Source organism: Synchiropus splendidus, chromosome 13 (assembly GCF_027744825.2).
Source record: "Synchiropus splendidus isolate RoL2022-P1 chromosome 13, RoL_Sspl_1.0, whole genome shotgun sequence".
In the NCBI taxonomy this organism is placed as follows: Eukaryota; Metazoa; Chordata; class Actinopteri; order Syngnathiformes; family Callionymidae; genus Synchiropus; species Synchiropus splendidus.
The window spans coordinates 19,452,517-19,476,284 of NC_071346.1; positions in this window are offsets into that span (position 1 = coordinate 19,452,517).

Consider the following 23,768-nt stretch of genomic DNA (forward strand, 5'->3'; position numbering starts at 1 on the left):
TGTCATTAGAGTTACAAGGATAACTTGTTTCTCAGTACCAATAGAATGTTTAACAGATATCTACCCACTCTGTATTCCAAATACGCCAGAGATGGCTACCTTGGGGTGGAGACAGGAATGTATGTTTTGTCTGGAGCTGCCAGAAGCTCTTGTGATTCAGACAGAAGGCCAAATGTGAATATGCATGTTTGTGACGACGTATCTGGTCCAAGGAGCGCCCTTGATCCAGCCCCTACTTAATGTGTCTGTACTTTGAACAATTTGATACTGAGCGATGTCAAGCGGAGAGATGATGTTACGCTGATGTGGAATAAAACAAAGCTTGTATCCCGCTACTTCTGTGGTTTCTTCCGCTCCCAACTCGACGCCCTGAGAAGTGTATACCCCGCTGGCCGGACCACAACAGCTTAGATTTGATGTGCAACTACTAGAAAGACCCTTTCTGCTATAGTGGGAGGTGACATTTTTTTGTTCTGAAGCTTCCCTGCAAAGTTATGTCACAATGCAGAAAACGCGTTTTCAGCCTCACATAAGGTCAATTCCGGAACGCCATACATAAAAATGTTAATAACTTCGGAAAAACACTTCAGACAGCTTAGATTTGATGTGCAACTACTAGAAAGACCCTTTCTGATATAGTGGGCGGTGAAAATTCGATGTTCTGAAGCTTCCCTCCAAAGTTATGGCACAATGCGTAAAACGCATTTTCAGCCTGAGATAAGGTCGATTCCGGAACGCCAAACATTAAAATGTTGATAACTTTGGAAAAACACTTCAGACATCTTAGCTTTGATGGTGCAACTACTAGAACGACCCTTTCTGCTATAGTGGGATGTGAAAATTTCATGTTCCGAAGCTTCCCTGCAAAGTTATGGCACAATTCCGAAAACGCGTTTTCAGCCTGAGATAAGGTCGATTCCGGAACGCCAAACATAAAAATGTTGATAATTTTGGAAAAACACTTCAGACAGCTTAGATTTGATGTGCAACTACTAGAAAGACCCTTTCTGCCATTGTGGGAGCTGAACATTTCATGTTCTGAAGCTTCCCTGCAAAGGTATGGCACAATGCAGAAAACGCGTTTTCAGCCTGAGATAAGATGGGTTCCGGAACGCCAAACATAAAAATGTTGATAAGTTTGGAAAAACACTTCAGACAGCTTAGCTTTAATGTGCAACTACTAGAAAGACCCTTTCTGCTATAGTGGGATGTGAAAATTTCATGTTCTGAAGCTTCCCTGCAAAGTTATGGCACAAAGCAGAAAGCACGTTTTCAGCCTGAGATAAGTTCGATTCCAGAAGGCCTAACATAAAAATGTAGATAACTTTGGAAAAACACTTCAGACAGCTTAGATTTGATGTGCAACTACTAGAAAGACCGTTTCTGCTATTGTGGGAGGTGAACATTTGATGTTCTGAAGCTTTCCAGCAAAGTTATGGCACCATACGCAAAAACGCGTTTACAGCCTGAGATAAGGTCGATTCCGGAATGCCAAACATAAAACTGTTGATAACTTTGGAAAAACATTTCAGACAGCTTAGTTTTGATCTGCAACTACTAGCAAGACCCTTTCTGCTATCGTGGGAGGTGAAAATTACATGTTCTGAAGCTTTATGCAAAGTTATGGCACAATGCGTAAAACGCGTTTTCAGCCTGAGATTAGGTCGATTCCGGAACGCCAAACACTAAAATGTTGATAACTTTGGGAAAACACTTCAGACAGCTTAGATTTGATGTGTAACTACTAGAAAGACCCTTTCTGCTATAGTGGGAGGAGAAACTTTCATGTTCTGAAGTCTCCCTGCAAAGTTATGGCACAATGCAGAAAATGCGTTTTCAGCCAGAGATAAGGTGGGTTCCAGAACGCCAAACATAAAAATGTTGATAACTGCAGAAAAACACTTCAGACAGCTTAGATTTGATGTGCAACTACTAGAAAGACACTTTCTGCTATAGTGGCAAGTTAAAATTTCATGCTCTGAAACTTCCCTGCAAAGTTATGGCACAATGCAGAAAACGCGTTTTCAGCCTGAGATACGGTGGGTTCCAGAACGCCAAACATAAAAATGTTGATAACTTTGGAAAAACACTTCAGACAGCTTAGATTTGATGTGCAACTACAAGACAGACCCTTTCTGCTATTGTGGGAGGTGAAAATTTCATGTTCTGAAGCTTTATGCAAAGTTCTGGCACAATGCGTAAAATGCGTTTTCAGCCTGAGATAAGGTCGATTCCGGAACGCCAAACATGAAAATGTTGATAACTTTGGAAAAACACTTCAGACAGCTTCGATTTGATGTGCAACTACTAGAAAGACCCTTTCTGCAACAGTGGGAGGTTAAAATTTCTTATTCTGAAGTTTCCTGCAAAGTTATGGCACAATGCAGAAAACGCGTTTTCAGCTTGAGATAAGGTGGGTTCCCGAACGCCAAACATAAAAATGTTGAAAACTTTGGAAAAACACTTCAGAGAGCTTAGATTTGATGAGCAACTACTAGAAAAACCCTTTCTGCTATAGTGGGAGTTGAAAATTCGATGTTCTGAAGCTTCCCTGCAAAGTTATGCCACAATGCAAGAAACGCGTTTTCAGCCTGAGATAAGGTGGGTTCCGGAACGCCAAATATAAAAATGTTGATAACTTTGGAAAAACACTTCAGACAGCTTAGATTTGAAGTGCAACTACTAGAAAGACCCTTTCTGCTATAGTGGGAGGATAAACTTTCATGTTCTGAAGTCTCCCTGCAAAGTTATGTCACAAAGCAGAAAATGCGTTTTCAGCCTGAGATACGGTGGGTTCCAGAACGCCAAACATAAAAATGTTGATAACTTCGGAAAAACACTTCAGACAGCTTAGATTTGATGTGTAAGTACTAGAAAGACCCTTTCTACTATAGTGGGAGGTGAAAATTACATGTTCTGTGGCATCCCTGCAAAATTATGGCACAATGCAAAAAACACGTTTTCAGACTGAGATAAGGTGGGTTCCAGAACGCCAAACAAAAAAATGTTGATAACTTCGGAAAAACTCTTTAGACAGCTTAGATTTGACGTGCAACTACTAGAAAGACCATTTCTGCTATAGTGGGAGGTGAAAATTTCATGTTCTGAAGCTTCCCTGCAAAGTTAAGGCACAGTGCAGAATACGCGTTTTCAGCCTGAGATATGGTCGATTCCGGAACGCCAAACATAAAAATGTTTAAAACTTTGGAAAAACACTTCAGAGAGCTTAGATTTGATGAGCAACTATTAGAAAGACCCTTTCTGCTATAGTGGGAGTTGAAAATTCGATGTTCTGAAGCTTCCCTGCAAAGTTATGGCACAATGTAGAAAACGGGTGTTCAGCCTTAGATAAGGTGGGTTCCGGAACGCCAAATATAAAAATGTTGATAACTTTCGAAAAACACTTCAGACAGCTTAGATTTGGTGTGTAAGTACTAGAAAGACCCTTTCTACTATAGTGGGAGGTGAAAATTTCATGTTCTGTGGCATCCTTGCAAAGTTATGGCACTATGCAAAAAACACGTTTTCAGACTGAGATAAGGTGGGTTCCAGAACGCCAAACAAAAAAATGTTGATAACTTTGGAAAAACACTTCAGACAGCTTATATTTGATGTGCAACTACTAGAAAGACCCTTTCTGCAACAGTGGGAGGTTAAAATGTCTTATTCTGAAGTTTCCTGCAAAGTTATGGCACAATGCAGAAAACGCGTTTTCAGCTTGAGATAAGGTGGGTTCCCGAACGCCAAACATAAAAATGTTGAAAACTTTGGAAAAACACTTCAGAGAGCTTAGATTTGATGAGCAACTACTAGAAAGACCCTTTCTGCAATAGTGGGAGTTGAAAATTCGATGTTCTGAAGCTTCCCTGCAAAGTTATGGCACAATGTAGAAAACGGGTGTTCAGCCTTAGATAAGGTGGGTTCCGGAACGCCAAATATAAAAATGTTGATAACTTTCGAAAAACTCTTTAGACAGCTTAGATTTGACGTGCAACTACTAGAAAGACCATTTCTGCTATAGTGGGAGGTGAAAATGTCATGTTCTTAAGCTTCCCTGCAAAGTTATGGCAAAATATGTAAAACGCGTTTTCAGGCTGAGATAAGGTGGGTTCCGGAACGCCAAACATTAAAATGTTGATAACTGCAGAAAAACACTTCAGACAGCTAAGATTTGATGTGCAACTACTAGAAAGACACTTTCTGCTATAGTGGCAGGTTAAAATTTCATGCTCTGAAACTTCCGTGCAAAGTTATGGCACAATGCAGAAAACGCGTTTTCAGCCTGGGATAAGGTGGGTTCCAGAACGCCAAACATAAAAATGTTGATAACTTCGGAAAAACACTTCAGACAGCTTAGATTTGATGTGTAAGTAATAGAAAGACCCTTTCAGCTATAGTGGGATGTTTAAATGTCATGTTCTGAAGCTTCCCTGCAAAGTTATGGCACAATGCAGAAAAGGCATTTTCAATAAGGTGCGATCCGGAACGCCAAACATTAAAATGTTGATAACTTTCGAAAAACACTTCAGACAGCTTAGATTTGTTGTGCAACTACTAGAAAGACCCTTTCTGCTATAGTGAGAGGTGAAAATTTCATATTATGCAGCTTTCCTGCAAAGTGATGGCACAATGCAGAAAACGCGTTTTCAGCCTGAGATTAGGTCGATTCCGAAACACCAAACAGAAAAATGTTGATAACTTCGGGAAAACACTTCAGACAGCTTAGATGTGATGTGCAACTACTAGAAAGATCCTTTCTGCTTTAGTGGGAGGTGAAAATTTCATGTTCTGAAGCTTCCCTGCAAAGTTATGGCACAATGCAGAAAACGCGTTTTCAGCCTGAGATAAGGTCGATTCCTGAACGCCAAACATAAAAATATTGATAACTTTGGAAAAACACTTCAGACAGCTTAGATTTGATGTGCAACTACTAGAAAGACCCTTTCTGCTACAATGGGAGGTGAAAATTGCATGTTCTGAAGCTTCCCTGCAAAGTTATGCCACAATGCAGGAAACGCGTTTTCAGCCTGAGATAAGGTCGATTCCGGAACGCCAAACATAAAAATATTGATAACTTTGGAAAAACACTTCAGACAGCTTCGATTTGATGTGCAACTACTAGAAAGACCCTTTCTGCTATAGTGGGAGGTGAAAATTTCATGTTCTGAAGCTTCCCTGCAAAGTTATGGCACAATGCAGAAAACGCGTTTTCAGCCTGAGATAAGGTGGGTTCCAGAACGCCAAACATAAAAATGTTGATAACTTTGGAAAAACACTTCAGACAGCTTGGATTTGATGTGCAACTACTAGAAAGACCCTATTTGCTATAGTGGGTGGCGAATATTTCATGTTCTGAAGCTTCCCTGAAAAGTTATGGCACAATGCAGAAAACGCGTTTTCAGCCTGAGATAAGGTGGTTTCCAGAACGCCAAACATAAAAATGTTGATAACTTTGGAAAAACACTTCAGACAGCTTAGATTTGATGTGCAACTACTAGAAAGACCCTTTCTGCTATAGTGGGAGGTGAAAATTTCATGTTCTGAAGCTTCCCTGCAAAGTTATGGCACAATGCGTAAAACGCGTTTTCAGCCTGAGATAAGGTCGATTTCAGAACGCCAAACATAAAAATATTGATAACTTTGGAAAAACACTTCAGACAGCTAAGATTTGATGTGCAACTACTAGAAAGACGCATTCTGCTATAGTGGGAGGTTAAAATTTCATGTTCTGAAGCTTCCCTGCAAAGTTATGGCACAATGCAGAAAACGCGTTTTCAGCCTGAGATAAGGTCGATTCCGGAACGCCAAACGTAAAAATGTTGATAACTTTGGAAAAACACTTCAGACAGCTTAGATTTGATGTGCAACTACTAGAAAGACCCTTTCTGCTATAGTCGGATATGAAAATTTCATGTTCATAAGCTTCCCAGCAAAGTTATGGCAGAATGCGTAAATCGTGTTTTCAGCCTTAGATAAGGTCGATTCCGGAACGCCAAACATAAAAGTGTTGATAACTTTCTAAAAACACTTCAGACAGCTCAGATGTGATGTGCAGCTACTAGAAAGACCCTTTCTGCTATAGTGGGATGTTAAAATGTCATGTTCTTAAGCTTCCCTGCAAAGTTATGGCAAAATATGTAAAACGAGTTTTCAGGCTGAGATAAGGTGGGTTTCCGAACGCCAAACATAAAAATGTTGATAACTTTCGAAAAACACTTCAGACAGCTTAGATTTGATATGCAACTACTTGAAAGACCCTTTCTGCTATGGTGGGAAGTTCAAATTTCATGTTCTGAAGCTTCCCTGCAAAGTTATGCCACAATGCAGGAAACGCGTTTTCAGCCTGAGATAAGGTGGGTTCCGGAACGCCAAACATAAAAATGGTGTTAACTTTGGAAAAACACTTCAAACAGCTTAGATTTGATGTGCAACTAGTAGAAAGACCCTTTCTGCTATAGTGGGAGGTGACAATTTCATGTTCTGAAGCTTTCCTGCAAAGTTTTGGCAAAATATGTAAAACGCGTTTTCAGCCTGAGATAAGGTTGTTTCTGGAACACCAAACATAAAAATGGTGTTAACTTTGGAAAAACACTTCAAACAGCTTAGATTTGATGTGCAACTACTAGAAAGACCCTTTCTGCTATAGTGGGATGTTAAAATTTCATGTTCTGAAGCTTCCCTGCAAAGTGAGGGCAAATTGTGTAAAATCGCGTTTTCAGCCTCAGATAGGGTTGTTTCTGGAACGCCAAACATAAAAATGGTGTTAACTTTGGAAAAACACTTCAAACAGCTTAGATTTGATGTGCAACTACTAGAATGACCTTTTCTGCTATAGTGGGAGGTTAAAATTTCATGTTCTGAAGCTTCGCTGCAAAGTTATGGCACAATGCAGAAAACGCGTTTTCATCCGGAGATAAGTTCGCTTCCGAAACGCCAAACATAAAAATGTTGATAACTTTGGAAAAACACTTTCGACAGCTTAGATTTGATGTGCAACTACTAGAAAGACCCTTTCTGCTTTAGTGGGAGGTTAAAATTTCATGTTCTGAGGCTTCCCTGCAAATTTATGGCACAGTGCGTAAAACGCGTTTTCAGCCTGAGATAAGATTGATTTCAGAACATCAAACATAAAAATGTTCAGAACTTTGGAAAAACACTTCAGACAGCTAAGATTTGATGTGCAACTACTAGAAATACCCTTTCTGCTATAGTGGGAGGAGAAAATTTCATGTTCTGAAGTCTCCCTGCAAAGTTACGGCACAATGCAGAAAACGCATTTTCAGCCTGAGATGAGGTTGATTTCAGAACGCCAAACATAAAAATGTTGATAACTTTGGAAAAACACTTCAGACAGCTTAGATTTGATGTGCAACTACTAGAAAGACCCTTTCTGCTATAGTGGGAGATGAAAATTTCATGTTCTGAAGCTTCCCTGCAAAGTTATGGCACATTGCAGAAAACGCGTTTTCAGCCTGAGATAAGGTCGATTCCGGACCGCCAAACATAAAAATGTTGATAACTTTCGAAAAACACTTCAGACAGCTTAGATTTGATGTGCAACTACTAGAAAGACCCTTTCTGCTCTCGTGGGAGTTGAAAATTTCATGTTCTGAAGCTTCCCTGCAAAGTTATGGCACATTGCAGAAAACGCGTTTTCAACCTGAGATAAGATCGATTCAGGAACGCCAAACATAAAAATGTTGAAAACTTTCAAAAAACACTTCAGACAGCTTAGATTTGATGTGCAAGTATGAGAAAGACCCTTTCTGCTATAATGGGAATTGAAAATTTCATGTTCTGAAGCTTCCCTCCAAAGTTATGGCACAATGCAAAAAAAACGTTTACAGCCTGAGATAAGGTGGGTTCCGGAACGCCAAACATAAAAATGTTGATAACTTTGGAAGAACACTTCAGACAGCTTAGATTTGGTGTGCAACTACTAGAAAGACCCTTTCTGCTATAGTGGGATTTGAAAATTTCATGTTCTGAAGCTTCCCTGCAAAGTTATGGCACAATGCGTAAAACGCGTTTTCAGCCTGAGATAAGGTCGATTCCGGAACGCCAAACATAAAAATGTTGATAACTTTGGAAAAACACTTCTGACAGCTTAGATTTGATGTGCAACTACTAGAAAGACCCTTTCTACTATAGTGGGAGGTGAAAATTTGATGTGCTGAAGCTTCCCTGCAAAGTTATGGCACAATGCGGAAAAGGCGTTTTCAGCCTGAGATAAGGTCGATTCCGGAACGCCAAACATAAAAATGTTGATAACTTTGGAAAAACACTTCAGACAGCTTAGATTTGATGTGCAACTACTAGAAAGACCCCTTCTGCTATAGTGGGAGTTGAAAATTTCATGTTCTGAATCTTCCCTGCAAAGTTATGGCACATTGCAGAAAACGCGTTTTCAGCCTGAGATAAGATCGATTCTGGAACGCCAAACATAAAAATGTTGAAAACTTTCAAAAAACACTTCAGACATCTTAGATTTGATGTGCAAGTATGAGAAAGACCCTTTCTGCTATAATGGGAATTGAAAATTTCATGATCTGAAGCTTCCCTCCAAAGTTATGGCACAATGCAAAAAAAGCGTTTTCAGCCTGAGATAAGATCGATTCAGGAACGCCAAACATAAAAATGTTGATAACTTTCAAAAAACACTTCAGACAGCTTAGATTTGATGTGCAACTACTAGAAAGACCCTTTCTGCTACAGTGGGAGTTGAAAATTTCATGTTCTGAAGCTTCCCTGCAAAGTTATGGAACATTGCAGAAAACGCTTTTTCAGCCTGAGATAAGATCGATTCAGGAACGCCAAACATAAAAATGTTGAAAACTTTGGAAAAACTCTTCAGACAGCTTAGATTTGATGTGCAACTATTAGAAAGACCCTATATGCTATTGTGGGAGGTGAAAATTCCATGTACTGATGCATCCCTGCAAAGTTATGGCACAATGCAAAAAAACCTTGTCAGCCTGAGATAAGGTGGGTTCCGGAACGCCAAACATAAAAATGTTGATAACTTTGGAGAAACATTTCAGACAGCTTAGATTTGATCTGCAACTACTAGAAAGACCCTTTCTGCTATATTGGGAGGTGAAAATTTCATGTTCTGAAGCTTTATGCAAAGTTATGGCACAATGCGTAAAACGCGTTTTCAGCCTGAGATAAGGTCGATTCCGGGACGCCAAACATGAAAATGTTGATAACTTTGGAAAAACACTTCAGACAGCTTAGATTTGATGTGCAACAACAAGACAGACCCTTTTTGCAATAGTGGGATGTTAAAATTTCATATTCTGAAGTTTCCTGCAAAGTTATGGCACAATGCAGAAAACGAGTTTTCAGATTGAGATAAGGTGGGTTCCCGAACGGGAAACATAAAAATGTAGAAAAGTTTGGAAAAACACTTCAGACAGCTTAGATTTGATGTGCAACTACCAGAAAGACCTTTTCTGCTATAGTGGAAGTTTAAAATTTCATGTTTTGAAGCTTCCTTGCAAAGTTATGGCACAATGCGGAAAACACGTTTTCAGCCTGAGATAAAGTCGATTCCGGAACGCCAAACTTAAAAATGTTGATAACTTTGGAAAAACACTTCAGACATTTTAGATTTCACGTGAAACTACTAGAAAGGCCCTTTCTGCTATAGAGGGAGGTGAAAATTTCATGTTCTGAAGCTTTATGCAAAGTTGTGGCACAATGCGTAAAACGCGTTTTCAACCTGAGATACGGTCGATTCCGGAACGCCAAACATAAAAATGTTGATAACTTTGGAAAAACACTTCAGACTGCTTAGATTTGATTTGCAACTACTAGAAAGACCCTTTCTGCCATTGTGGGAGGAGAAAATTTCATGTTCTGAAGTTTCCTGCAAAGTTATGGCACAATGCAGAAAACGCGTTTTCAGATTGAGATAAGGTGGGTTCCCGAACGGCAAACATAAAAATGTTGAAAAGTTTGGAAAAACACTTCAGACAGCTTAGATTTGATGTGCAACTACCAGAAAGACCTTTTCTGTTATAGTGGAAGTTTAAAATTTCATGTTTTGAAGCTTCCTTGCAAAGTTATGGCACAATGCGGAAAACACGTTTTCAGCCTGAGATAAAGCCGATTCCGGAACGCCAAACTTAAAAATGTTGATAACTTTGGAAAAACACTTCAGACAGCTTAGATTTCACGTGAAACTACTAGAAAGGCCTTTTCTGCTATAGAGGGAGGTGAAAATTTCATGCTCTGAAGCTTTATGCAAAGTTGTGGCACAATGCGTAAAACGCGTTTTCAACCTGAGATAAGGTCGATTCCGGAACGCCAAACATAAAAATGTTGATAACTTTGGAAAAACACTTCAGACTGCTTAGATTTGATGTGCAACTACTAGAAAGACCCTTTCTGCTATAGTGGGAGGTGAAAATTTCATGTTCTGAAGCTTCCCTGCAAAGGTATGCCACAATGCAGAAAACACGTTTTCAGCCTGAGATAAGATGGGTTCCGGAACGCCAAACATAAAAATGTTGATAACTTTGGAAAAAACATTTCAGACAGCTTAGATTTGATGTGCAACTACTAGAAGGAACCTTTCTGCTATAGTGGGAGGTGAACATTTCATGTTCTGAAGCTTCTCTGCAAAGTAATGGCACAATGCAGAAAACGCGTTTTCAGCCTGAGATAAGGTGGGTTCCGGAACGCCAAACATGAAAATGTTGATAACTTTGGAAAAACACATCAGACAGCTTATATTTGATGTGCAACTACTACAAGGACCCTGTCTGGTATAGTGGGAGGTGAAACTTTCGTGTTCTGAAGCTTTCCTTCAAAGTTATGGCACAATGCAGAAAATGCATTTTCAGCCTGAGATAAGGTGGGTTTCGGGACGCCAAACATAAAAATGTTGATAACTTTCGAAAAACACTTCAGACAGCTTAGATTTAATGTGCAACTACTAGAAAGACCCTTTCTGCCATAGTGGGAGGTCAAAATTTCATGTTCTGAAGCTTCCCTGGAAAGTTATGGGACAATGCAGAAAACAATTTTTCATCCTGAGATAAGGTCGATTCCGGGACGCCAAACATAAAAATGTTGATAACTTTCGAAAAACACTTCAGACAGCTTAGATTTGATGTGCAACTACTAGAAAACCCCTTTCTGCTATAGTGGGAGGTGAAAATTTCATGTTTTGAAGCTTCCCTGCAAAGTTATGGCACAATGCAGAAAACGCGTTTTCAGCCTGAGATAAGGTGGGTTCCGGAACGCCAAACATAAAAATGTTGATAACTTTGGAAAAACATATCAGACAGCTTAGATTTGATGTGCAACTACTAGAAAGTCCCGTTCTTCTATAGTGGGAGGTGAAAATTTCATGTTCTGAAGCTTCCCTGCAAAGTTATGGCACAGTGCAGAAAACGCGTTTTCAGTCTGAGATAAGGTGGGTTCCGGAACGCCAAACATAAAAATGTTGATAACTTTGGAAAAACACTTCAGACAGCTTAGATTTCACGTGAAACTACTAGAAAGACCCTTTCTGCTATAGAGGGAGGTGCAAATTTCATATTCTGAAGTTTCCCTGCAAAGTTATGGCACAATGCAGAAAATGTGTTTTCAATAAGGTGCGATCCGGAACGCCAAGCATAAAAATGTTGATAACTTTCAAAAAACACTTCAGACAGCTTAGATTTGTTGTGCAACTATTAGAAAGACCCTTTCTGCTATAGTTGGAGGTGAAAATTTCATATTCTTCAGCTTTTCTGCAAAGTGATGACACAATGCAGAAAACGCGTTTTCAGCCTGAGATAAGGTTGATTCCGGAACGCCAAACATAAGAATGTTGATAACTTTGGAAAAACACTTCAGCCAGGGTAGATTTGATGTGCAACTACTAGAAAGACCCTTTCTGCTATAGTGGGAGGTGAAAATTTCATTTTCTGAAGCTTCCCTGCAAAGTTATGGCACAATGCGTGAAACGCGTTTTTAGCCTGAGATAAGGTCGATTCCGGAACGCCAAACATAAAAATGTTGATAACTTTGGAAAAACACTTCAGACAGCTTAGATTTGATGTGCAACTACTAGAAAGACCCTTTCTGCTATAGTGGGACGTGAAAATTTCATGTTCTGAATCTTCCGTGCAAAGTTTTGGGACAATGCAGAAAACGATTTTTCATCCTGAGATAAGGTCGATTCCGGAACGCCAAACATAAAAATGTTGATAACATTCGAAAAACACTTCAGACTGCTTAGATTTGATGTCCAACTACTAGAAAGACCCTTTCTGCTATAGTGGGACGTGAAAATTTCATGTTCTGAAGCTTCCCTGCAAAGTTATGGCACAATGCCGAAAACGCGTATTCAACATGAGATAATGTGGGTTCCGGAACTCCAAACATAAAAATGTTGATAACTTTAGAAAAACACTTCAGACAGCTTAGATTTGATGTGAAACTACTAGAAAGACCCTTTCTGCTATAGTGGGAGGTGAACATTTCATGTTCGGAAGCTTCCATGCAAAGTTATGGCACAATGCAGACAACGCGATTTCAGCCTGAGATATGGTCGATTCTGGAACGCCAAACATAAAAATGTTGATAACTTTCAAAAAACACTTTAGACAGCTTAGATTTGATGTGCAACTACGAGAAAGACCCTTTCTGCTATAGTGGGACGTGAAAATTTCATGTTCTGAAGCTTCCTTGCAAAGTTATGGCACAATGCAGAAAATGCGTTTTCAGCCTGAGATAAGGTTGATTCCGGAACGCCAAACATAAAAATGTTGATAACTTTGGAAAAACACTTCAGACAGCTTAGAATTGATGTGCAACTACGAGAAAGACCCTTTCTGCTATAGTGGGAGGTGAAAATTTCATGTTCTGAAGCTTCCTTGCAAAGTTATGGCACAATGCAGAAAATGCGTTTTCAGCCTGAGATAAGGTTGATTCCGGAATGCCAAACATAAAAATGTTCATAACCTTGGAAAAACACTTCAGACAACTTAGATTTGATGTGCAACTACTAGAAAAACCCTTTCTGCTATAGTGGGAGGTGAAAATTTCATGTTCTGAAGCTTCCATGCAAAGTTATGGCACAATGCAGAAAACGCGTTTTCAGCCTGAGATAAGGTCGATTCTGGAACGCCAAACATAAAAATGTTGATAACTTTGTAAAAACACTTCAGACAGCTTTGATTTGCTGTGCAACTACTAGAAAGACCCTTTCTGCTATAGTGGGAGGTGAACATTTCATGTTCTGAAGCTTCCATGCAAAGTTATGGCACAATGCAGAAAACGCGTTTTCAGCCTGAGATAAGGTCGATTCTGGAACGCCAAACATAAAAATGATGATAACTTTCAAAAAACACTTCAGACAGCTTAGATTTGATGTGCAACTACTAGAAAGACCCTTTCTGCTATAGTGGAAGGTGAACATTTCATGTTCTGAAGCTTCCATGCAAAATTATGGCACAATGCAGAAAACGCGTTTTCAGCCTGAGATTAGGTCAATTCTGGAACGCAAAACATAAAAATGTTGATAACTTTCGAAAAACACTTCAGACAGCTTAGATTTGATGTGAAACTACTAGAAAGACCCTTTCTGCTATAGTGGGACGGGAAAATTTCATGTTCTGAAGCTTCCCTACATAGTTATGTCACAATGCAGAAAACCTGTTTTCAGCCTGAGATAAGGTGGGTTCCGGAACGCCAAACATAAAAATGTTGATAACTTTCGAAAAACACTTCAGACAGCTTAGATTTGATGTGCAACCTCTAGAAATACCCTTTCTGCTATAGTGGGACGTGAAAATTTCATGTTCTGAAGCTTCCCTGCAAAGTTATGGCACAATGCCGACAACGCGTTTTCAGCCTGAGATAAGGTGGGTTCCGGAACGCCAAACATAAAAATATTGATAACTTTGTAAAAACACTTCAGACAGCTTTGATTTGATGTGCAACTACTAGAAAGACCCTTTCTGCTATAGTGGTAGGTGAACATTTCATGTTCCGAAGCTTCCCAGCAAAGTTATGGCACAATGCAGAAAACGCGTTTTCAGCTTGAGATAAGGTGGCTTTCGGAACGCCAAACATAAAAATGTTGATAACTTTTGAAAAACACTTTAGACAGCTTAGATTTGATGTGCAACTACTAGAAAGACCCATTCTGCTATAGTGGGACGTGAAAATTTCATGTTCTGAAGCTTCCTTGCAAAGTTATGGCACAATGCAGAAAATGCGTTTTCAGCCTGAGATAAGGTTGATTCCGGAACGCCAAACATAAAAATGTTGATAACTTTGGAAAAACACTTCAGACAGCTTAGATTTGATGTGCAACTACTAGAAAAACCCTTTCTGCTATAGTGGGAGGTGAAAATTTCATTTTCTGAAGCTTCCCTGCAAAGGTATGGCACAAAGCGTAAAAAGCGTTTTCTGCCTGAGATAAGGTCGATTCCGGAACGCCAAACATAAAAATGTTGATAACTTTTGAAAAACACTTCAGACAGCTTATATTTGATGTGAACTAATAGAAAGACCCTTTCTGCTATAGTGGGAGAAGAAAATTTCATGTTCTGAGGTTTCCCTTCAAAGTTACGGCACAATGCAGAAAACACATTTTGAGACTGAGATAAGGTGGGTTCCAGAACGCCAAACATTAAAATGTTGATAACTTTGGAAAAACACTTCAGACAGCTTAGATTTGATGTCCAACTGCTAGAAAGACCTTTTCTGCTATCGCGCAAGTTTAAAATTTCATGTTCTCAAGCTTCCCTGCAAAGTTATGGCACAATGCAGAAAACGCGTTTTCAGCCTGAGATAAGGTCGATTCCGGAACGCCAAACATAAAAATGTTGATAACTCACGAAAAACTCTACAGACAGCTTAGATTTGATGTGCAACTACTAGAAATACCCTTTCTGCTGAAGTGGGATATGAAAATTTCATGTTCTGAAGCTTCCCTGCAAAGTTATGGCAGAATGCGTAAATCGTGTTTTCAGCCTGAGATAAGGTCGATTCCGGAACGCCAAACATAAAAGTGTTGATAACTTTGGAAAAACACTTCAGACAGCTTAGATTTGATGTGCAACTACTAGAAAGACCCTTTCTGCTATAGTGGGAGGTGAAAATTTCATGTTCTGGAGCTTTCCTGCAAAGTTATGGCACTATCCAGAAAACGCGTTTTTAGCCTGAGATAAGGTGGGTTCCAGAACGCCAAACATAAAAATGTTGATAACTTTGGAAAAACAATTTCGACAGCTTAGATTTGATGTGCAACTACTAGAAAGACCCTTTCTGCTATAGTGGGAGGTGAAAATTTCATGTTCTGAAGCTTCCCTGCAAAGTTATGGCACAATGCGTAAATCGTGTTTTCAGCCTGAGATAAGGTCGATTCCGGAACGGCAAACATAAAAGTGTTGATAACTTTGGAAAAACACTTCAGACAGCTTCGATTTGATGTGCACCTACTGGAAAGACCCTTTCTGCTATAGTGGGAGTAGAAAATTTCATGTTCTGAAGCTTTCCTGCAAAGTTATGGCACAATGTGTAAATCGTGTTTTCAGCCTGAGATAAGGTCGATTCCGGAACGGCAAACATAAAAGTGTTGATAACTTTGGAAAAACACTTCAGACAGCTTCGATTTGATGTGCACCTACTGGAAAAACCCTTTCTGCTATAGTGGGAGGTGAAATTTTCATGTTCTGAAGCTTCCTTGCAAAGTTATGGCACAATGCAGGAAACTCGTGTTCAGCCTCACATAAGGTCAATTCCGGAACGCCAAACATAAAAATGTTGATAACTTTCGAAAAACACTTTAGACAGCTTAGACTTGTTGTGCAACTACTAGAAAGACCCTTTCTGCTCTAGTGGGAGGTGAAAATTTCATGTTCTGAAGCTTCCCTGCAAAGTTATGGAACAATGCAGAAAACGCGTTTTCAGCCTGAGATAAGGTCGATTCCGAAACGCCAAACATAAAAATGTTGATAACTCAGGAAAAACTCTACAGACAGCTTAGATTTGATGTGCAACTACTAGAAATACCCTTTCTGCTGAAGTGGGAGGTGAAAATTTCATGTTCTAAAGCTTCCCTGCAAAGTTATGGCACAATGCAGAAAACGCGTTTTAAGCGTGAGATAAGGTGAGTTCCGGAACGCCAAACATAAAAATGTTGATAACTTTGGAACAACTCATCGGACAGCTAAGATTTGATGTGCAACTACTGGAAAGACCCTTTCTGATATCGTGCGAGGAGAAAATTTCATGTTCTGAAGTCTCCCTGCAAAGTTATGGCACAATGCAGAAAACACGTTTTCAGCCTGAGATAAGGTGGGTTCCTGAACGCCAAACATAAAAATGTTGACAACTTTGGAAAAACACTTCAGACAGCTTAGATTTGATGTGCAACTACTAGAAAGACCCTTTCTGCTATAGTTGGAGGTGAAAATTTCATGTTCTAAAGCTTCATTGCAAAGTTATGGCACAATGCAGAAAACACGTTTTCAGCCTGAGATAAGGTGGATACCAGAACGCAAAACATAAAAATGTTGATAACTTTGGAAATACACTTCAGACAGCTTAGATTTGATGTGCAACTACTAGAAAGACCCTTTCTGCAATAGTGGGAGGTGAAAATTTCATGTTCTGAGGCTTTCCTGCAAAGTTATGGCAAATTGCGTAAAACGCGTTTTCAGCCTGAGACAAGGTGGTTTCTGGAACGCCAAACATAAAAATGGTGATAACTTTGGAAAAACACTTCAAACAGCTTAGATTTGACGTGCAACTACTAGAAAGACCCTTTCTGATATAGTGGGAGGAGAAAATTTCATGTTCTGAAGCTTCCCTGCAAAGTTATGGCACAATGCAGAAAACGCGTTTTAAGCGTGAGATAAGGAGAGTTCCGGAACGCCAAACATAAAAATGTTGATATCTTTGGAACAACACATCAGACCGCTTAGATTTGATGTGCAACTACTAGAAAGACCCTTTCTGCTATAGTGGGAGCTGAAAATTTCATGTTCTGAAGCTTCCCTGCAAAGTTATGGCACAATGCAGAAAACGCATTTTCGGCCTGAGATAAGGTCGATTCAGGAACACCAAACAAAAAAAATGTTGAAAACTTTCGAAAAACACTTCAGACAGCTTAGATTTGATGTGCAACTACGAGAAAGACCCTGTCTGCTATAGTGGGAGGTAAAAATATCATGTTCTGAAGCTTCCCTGCAAAGTTATGGCACAATGCGTAAAACACGTTTTCAGCCTGAGATGAGGTTGATTTCAGAACGCCAAACATAAAAAAGTTGATAACTTTTGAAATACACTTCAGACAGCTTTGATTTGATGTGCAAGTACTAGAAAGACTCTTTCAGCTATAGTGGGAGGTGAAAATTTCATGTTCTGAAGCTTCCCTGCAAAGTTATGGCACAATGGAGAAAACGCGTTTTCAGCCTGAGATAAGGTGGGTTCCGGAACGCCAAACATAAAAATGTTGATAACTTTCGAAACACACTTCAGAGAGCTTAGATTTGAAGTGCAACTACTAGAACGACCCTTTCTACTATAGCGGCAGGTGAAAATTTCATGTTCTGTGGCATCCCTGCAAAGTTATGGCACAATGCAAACAACACGTTTTCAGACTGAGATAAGGTGGGTTCCAGAACGCCAAACATTAAAATGTTGATAACTTTGGAAAAACACTTCAGACAGCTTAGATTTGATGTACAACTACGAGAAAGACCTATTCTGCTATAGCGCAAGTTTAAAATTTCATGTTCTGAAGCTTCCCTGCAAAGTTATGGCACAATGCAGAAAACGCTTTTCAGCCTGAGATAAGGTCGATCCCGGAACGCCAAACATAAAAATGTTGATAACTTTGGATAAACACTTCAGACAGCTGAGATTTCATGTGCAACTGCTAGAAAGACCCTTTCTGCTATAGTGGGTGGTGAAAATTCGATGATCTGAAGCTTCCCACCAAAGTTATGGCACAATGCGTAAAACACGTTTTCAGCCTGAGATAAGGTCGATTCCGGAACGCCAAACATAAAAATGTTGATAACTTTGGAAAAACACTTCAGACAGCTGAGATTTGATGTGCAACTACGAGAAAGACCATTTCTACTATAGTGGGAGGTCAAAATTTGTTCTTCTGAAGCTTCCCTGCAAAGTTGTGCAACAATGCAGGAAACGCGTTTTCAGCCTGAGATAAGGTCGATTCCGGAACGCCAAACATAAAAATATTGATAACTTTGGAAAAACTCTTTAGACAGCTTAGATGTGCAACTACTAGAAAGAGCCTTTTTGCTATAGTGGGAGTTGAAAATTTCATGTTTTGAAGCTTTCCTGCAAAGTTATGGCACAATGCGTAAAACGCGTTTTCAGCCTCAGATAAGGTTGATTCCGGAACACCAAACATAAAAGTGTTGATAACTTTGTAAAAACAATTCAAAAAGCTTCGATTTGATGTGCATCTACTAGAAAGACCCTTTCTGCTATAGTCGCATGTGAATATTTCATGTTCTGAAGCTTGCCTGCAAAGTTATGGCACAATGCAGAAAATACGTTTACAGCCTGAGATAAGGTGGGTTCCGGAACGCCAAACATAAGAATGTTGATAACTTTGGAAAAACACTTCAGACAGCTTAGATTTGATGTGCAACTACTAGAAAGACCCTTTCTGCTATAGTGGGAGGTGAAAATTTCATGTTCTGACGCTTCCCTGCAAAGTTATGGCACATTGCAGAAAACGCGTTTTCAGCCTGAAATAAGGTCGATTCAGGAACGCCAAACACAAAAATGTTGAAAACTTTCAAAAAACACTTCAGACAGTTTAGATTTGAAGTGCAAGTACGAGACAGACCCTTTCTGCTATAATGGGAATTGAAAATTTCATGTTCTGAAGCTTTCCTCCAAAGTTATGGCACAATGCAGAAAACGCGCTCACAGCCTGAGATAAGGTGGGTTCCGGAAAAAAAAACATAAAAATGTTGATAACTTCGTAAAAACACATCAGACAGCTTAGTTTTCATTTGCAACTACGAGAAAGTCCCTTTCTGCTATAGTGGTTCGTGAAAATTCGATGTTCGGAAGCTTCCCTGCAAAGTTATGGAACAGTGCATTAAACGCGTTTTCAGCCTGAGATAAGGTCGATTCCGGAACGCCAAACATAAAAATGTTATTAACTTTGGAAAAACACGTCAGACAGCTTAGATTTGATGAGCCATTACTAGAAAGACCCTTTCTGCTATAGTGGGTGGTGAAAATTTCATGTTCTGAAGCTTCCCTGCAAAGTTATGGCACAATGCATAAAACACGTTTTCAGGCTGAGATGAGGTGGGTTCCGGAACGCCAAACATAAAAATGTTTAAAACTTTGGAAAAACACTTCAGACAGCTTAGATTTGATGTGCAACTACTAGAAAGACCGTTTCTGCTATAGTCGCATGTGAATATTTCATGTTCTGAAGCTTGCCTGCAAAGTTATGGCACAATGCAGAAAATGCGTTTTCAGCGTCAGATAAGGTGGGTTCCAGAACGCCAAACATAAAAATGTTGATAAGTTTGGAAAAACACTTCAGACAGCTTAGATTTGATGAGCCATTACTAGAAAGACCCTTTCTGCTATAGTGGGTGGTGAAAATTCGATGTTCTGAAGCTTCCCTGCAAAGTTATGGCACAATGTGTAAAATGCGTTTTCAGCCTGAGATAAGGTGGGTTCCGGAACGCCAAACATAAAAATGTGGACAACTTTGGAAAAACACTTCAGACAGCTTAGATTTGAAGTGCAACAACGAGTAAGACCCTTTCTGCTATAGTGGGAGGTGAAAATTTCATGTTCTGAAGCGTCCCTGTGATGTTATGGCACAATGCACAAAAACTCTTTTTCAGCCTGAGATAAGGTGGGTTTCGGAACGGCAAACATAAAAGTGTTGAAAACTTTGGTAAAACACTTCAGACAGCTTAGATTTGATGTGCAACTACTAGAAAGACCTTTTCTGCTATAGTGGAAGTTTAAAATGTCATGTTCTGATGCTCCCCTGAAAAATTATGACACAATGTAGAAAACGCGTGTTTAGCCTGAGATAAGGTCGATTCCGGAACGCCAAACATAAAAATGTTGATAACTTTCGAAAAACACTTCAGAATGCTTAGATTTGATGTGCAACTTCTAGAAAAACCTTTTCTGCTATAGTGGGGGGTGAAAATTTCATTTTCTGAAGCATCCCTGCAAAGTTATGGCACCATGCGTAAGACGCGTTTTCAGCCTGAGATAAGGTCGATTCCGGAACGCCAAACATAAAAATGTTGATAACTTTGGAAAAACTCATCAGACACCTTAGATTTGATGTGCAACTACTAAAAAGACCCTTTCTGCTATAGTGGGAGGTGAAAATTTCATGTTCTGAAGCATCCCTGCAAAGTTATGGCACCATGCGTAAGACGCGTTTTCAGCCTGAGATAAGGTCGATTCCGGAACGCCAAGCATAAAAATGTTGATAACTTTGAAAAGACACGTCAGACAGCTTAGATTTGATATGCAACTACTAGAAAGACCCTTTCTACTATAGCGATAAGTGAAAATTTCATGTTCTGACGCTACACTGCAAAGTTATGGCACAATGCAGAAAACGCGTTTTCAGCCTGAGATAAGGTCGATTCCGGAACGCCAAACATAAAAATGTAGATAACTTTGGAAAAACACTTCAGACAGCTTAGATTTGATGTGCAACTACTTGAAAGACCCTTTCTGCCATTGTGGGAGGTGAAAATTTCATGTTCTGAAGCTTCCCTGCAAAGTTATGGCACAATGCAGAAAACGCATCTTCAGCCTGAGATAAGGTGGGTTCCAGAACGCCAAACATAAAAATGTTGATGACTTTGCAAAAAGACTTCAGACAGCTTAGATTTGATGTGCAACTATTAGAAAGACCCTTTCTGCAATAGTGGGTGGCGAACATTCGATGATCTGAAGCTTTATGCAAAGTTATGTCACAATGCGTAAAACGCGTTTTCAGCCTGAGATAAGGTCGATTCCGGAACGCCAAACATAAAAATGTTGATAACTTTGGAAAAATACTTCAGACAGCTTAGATTTGATGTGCAACTACGAGAAAGACCCTTTCTGCTATAGTGGGAGGTGAACATTTCATGTTATGAAGCTTCCCTGCAAAGTTATGGCACAATGCGTAAAACGCGTTTTCAGCCTGAGATAAGTTCGATTCCGGAACGCCATACATAAAAATGTTGATAACTTTGGAAAAACACTTCAGACAGCTTCGATTTGATTTGCAACTACTAGAAAGACCCTTTCTGCTATAGTGGGAGGTGAACATTTCATGTTCTGAAGCTTCCCTGCAAAGTTATGGCACAATGCGTAAAACGCTGTTTCAGCCTGAGATAAGGTCGATTCCGGAACGGCATACATAACAATGTTGATAACTTTGGAAAAACACTGTAGAAAGCTTTGATTTGATGTGCAACTACTAAAAGGACCCTTTCTGCTATAGTCGGAGGTTAAAATTTCATGTTCGGAAGCTTCCCTGCAAAGATTTGGCACAATGCGTAAAACTCGTTTTCAGCCTGAGATAAGGTCGATTCCGGAACGCCATACATAAAAATGTTCATAACTGTGGAAAAACACTTCAGACAGCTTCGATTCGATGTGCAACTACTAGAAAGACCCTTTCTGTTGTAGTGGGAGGTGAACATTTCATGTTCTGAGGCTTCCCTGAGAAGTTATGGCACAATGCAGAAAAGGCGTTTCCAGCCTGAGATTAGGAGGGTTCCGGAACGCCAAACATAAAAATGTTGATAACTTTCGAAAAACACTTCAGACAACTTAGATTTGATGTGCAACTACTAGAAAGACCCTTTCTGCTATAGTGGGAGGTCAAAATTTCATGTTCTGAAGCTTCCCTGAAAAGTTATGACACAATGCGTAAAACGCGTTTTCAGCCTGAGATAAGGTCGATTCCAGAACGCCAAACATGAAAATGTTGATAACTTCGGAAAAACACTTCAGACAGCTTAGATTTGATGGGCAACTACTAGAAAGACCCTTTCTGCTGTAGTGTTAGGTCAAAATTTCATGTTCTGAATCTTCCCTGGAAAGTTATGGGACAATGCAGAAAACAATTTTTCATCCTGATATAAGGTCGATTCTGTAACGCCAAACATAAAAATGTTGATAACTTTGGGAAAACACTTCAGACAGCTTAGATTTGATGTGCAACTTCTATAAAGACCCTTTCTGCTATAGTGGGAGGTGAACATTTCATGTTCTGAAGCTTCCCTGAGAAGTTATGGCACAAAGCAGAAACCGCGTTTTCGGCCTGAGATACGGTGGTTTCCGAAACGCCAAACGTAAAAATGTTGATCACTTTGGAACAACACTTCAGACAGCTTAGATTTGATGTGCAAGTACTAGAAAGACCCTTTCTGCTATAGTGGGAGGTGAACATTTCATGTTCTGAAGCTTCCCTGAGAAGTTATGGCACAATGCGTAAAACGCGTTTTCAGGCTGAGATAAGGTCGATTCTGGAACGCCAAACATAAAAATGTTGATAACTTTCGAAAAACACTTCAGAGAGCTTAGATTTCATGCGCCACTACTAGAAAGACCCTTTCTGCTATAGTGGGACGTGAAAATTTCATGTTCTGAAGTTTCCCTGCAAAGTTATGGGACAATGCAGAAAACGATTTTTCATCCTGAGATAAGGCCGATTCCGGAACGCCAAACATAAAAATGTTGACAACTTTCGGAAAACATATCAGACAGCTTAGATTTGATGTGCAACTTCTAGAAAAACCCTTTCTGCTATAGTGGGGGGTGAAAATTTCATTTTCTGAAGCATCCCTGCAAAGTTATGGCACCATGCGTAAGACGCGTTTTCAGCCTGAGATAAGGTCGATTCCGGAACGCCAAGCATAAAAATGTTGATAACTTTGAAAAGACACGTCAGACAGCTTAGATTTGATATGCAACTACTAGAAAGACCCTTTCTACTATAGCGATAAGTGAAAATTTCATGTTCTGACGCTACACTGCAAAGTTATGGCACAATGCAGAAAACGCGTTTTCAGCCTGAGATAAGGTCGATTCCGGAACGCCAAACATAAAAATGTAGATAACTTTGGAAAAACACTTCAGACAGCTTAGATTTGATGTGCAACTACTTGAAAGACCCTTTCTGCCATTGTGGGAGGTGAAAATTTCATGTTCTGAAGCTTCCCTGCAAAGTTATGGCACAATGCAGAAAACGCATCTTCAGCCTGAGATAAGGTGGGTTCCAGAACGCCAAACATAAAAATGTTGATGACTTTGCAAAAAGACTTCAGACAGCTTAGATTTGATGTGCAACTATTAGAAAGACCCTTTCTGCAATAGTGGGTGGCGAACATTCGATGATCTGAAGCTTTATGCAAAGTTATGTCACAATGCGTAAAACGCGTTTTCAGCCTGAGATAAGGTCGATTCCGGAACGCCAAACATAAAAATGTTGATAACTTTGGAAAAATACTTCAGACAGCTTAGATTTGATGTGCAACTACGAGAAAGACCCTTTCTGCTATAGTGGGAGGTGAACATTTCATGTTCTGAAGCTTCCCTGCAAAGTTATGGCACAATGCGTAAAACGCTGTTTCAGCCTGAGATAAGGTCGATTCCGGAACGGCATACATAACAATGTTGATAACTTTGGAAAAACACTGTAGAAAGCTTTGATTTGATGTGCAACTACTAAAAGGACCCTTTCTGCTATAGTCGGAGGTTAAAATTTCATGTTCGGAAGCTTC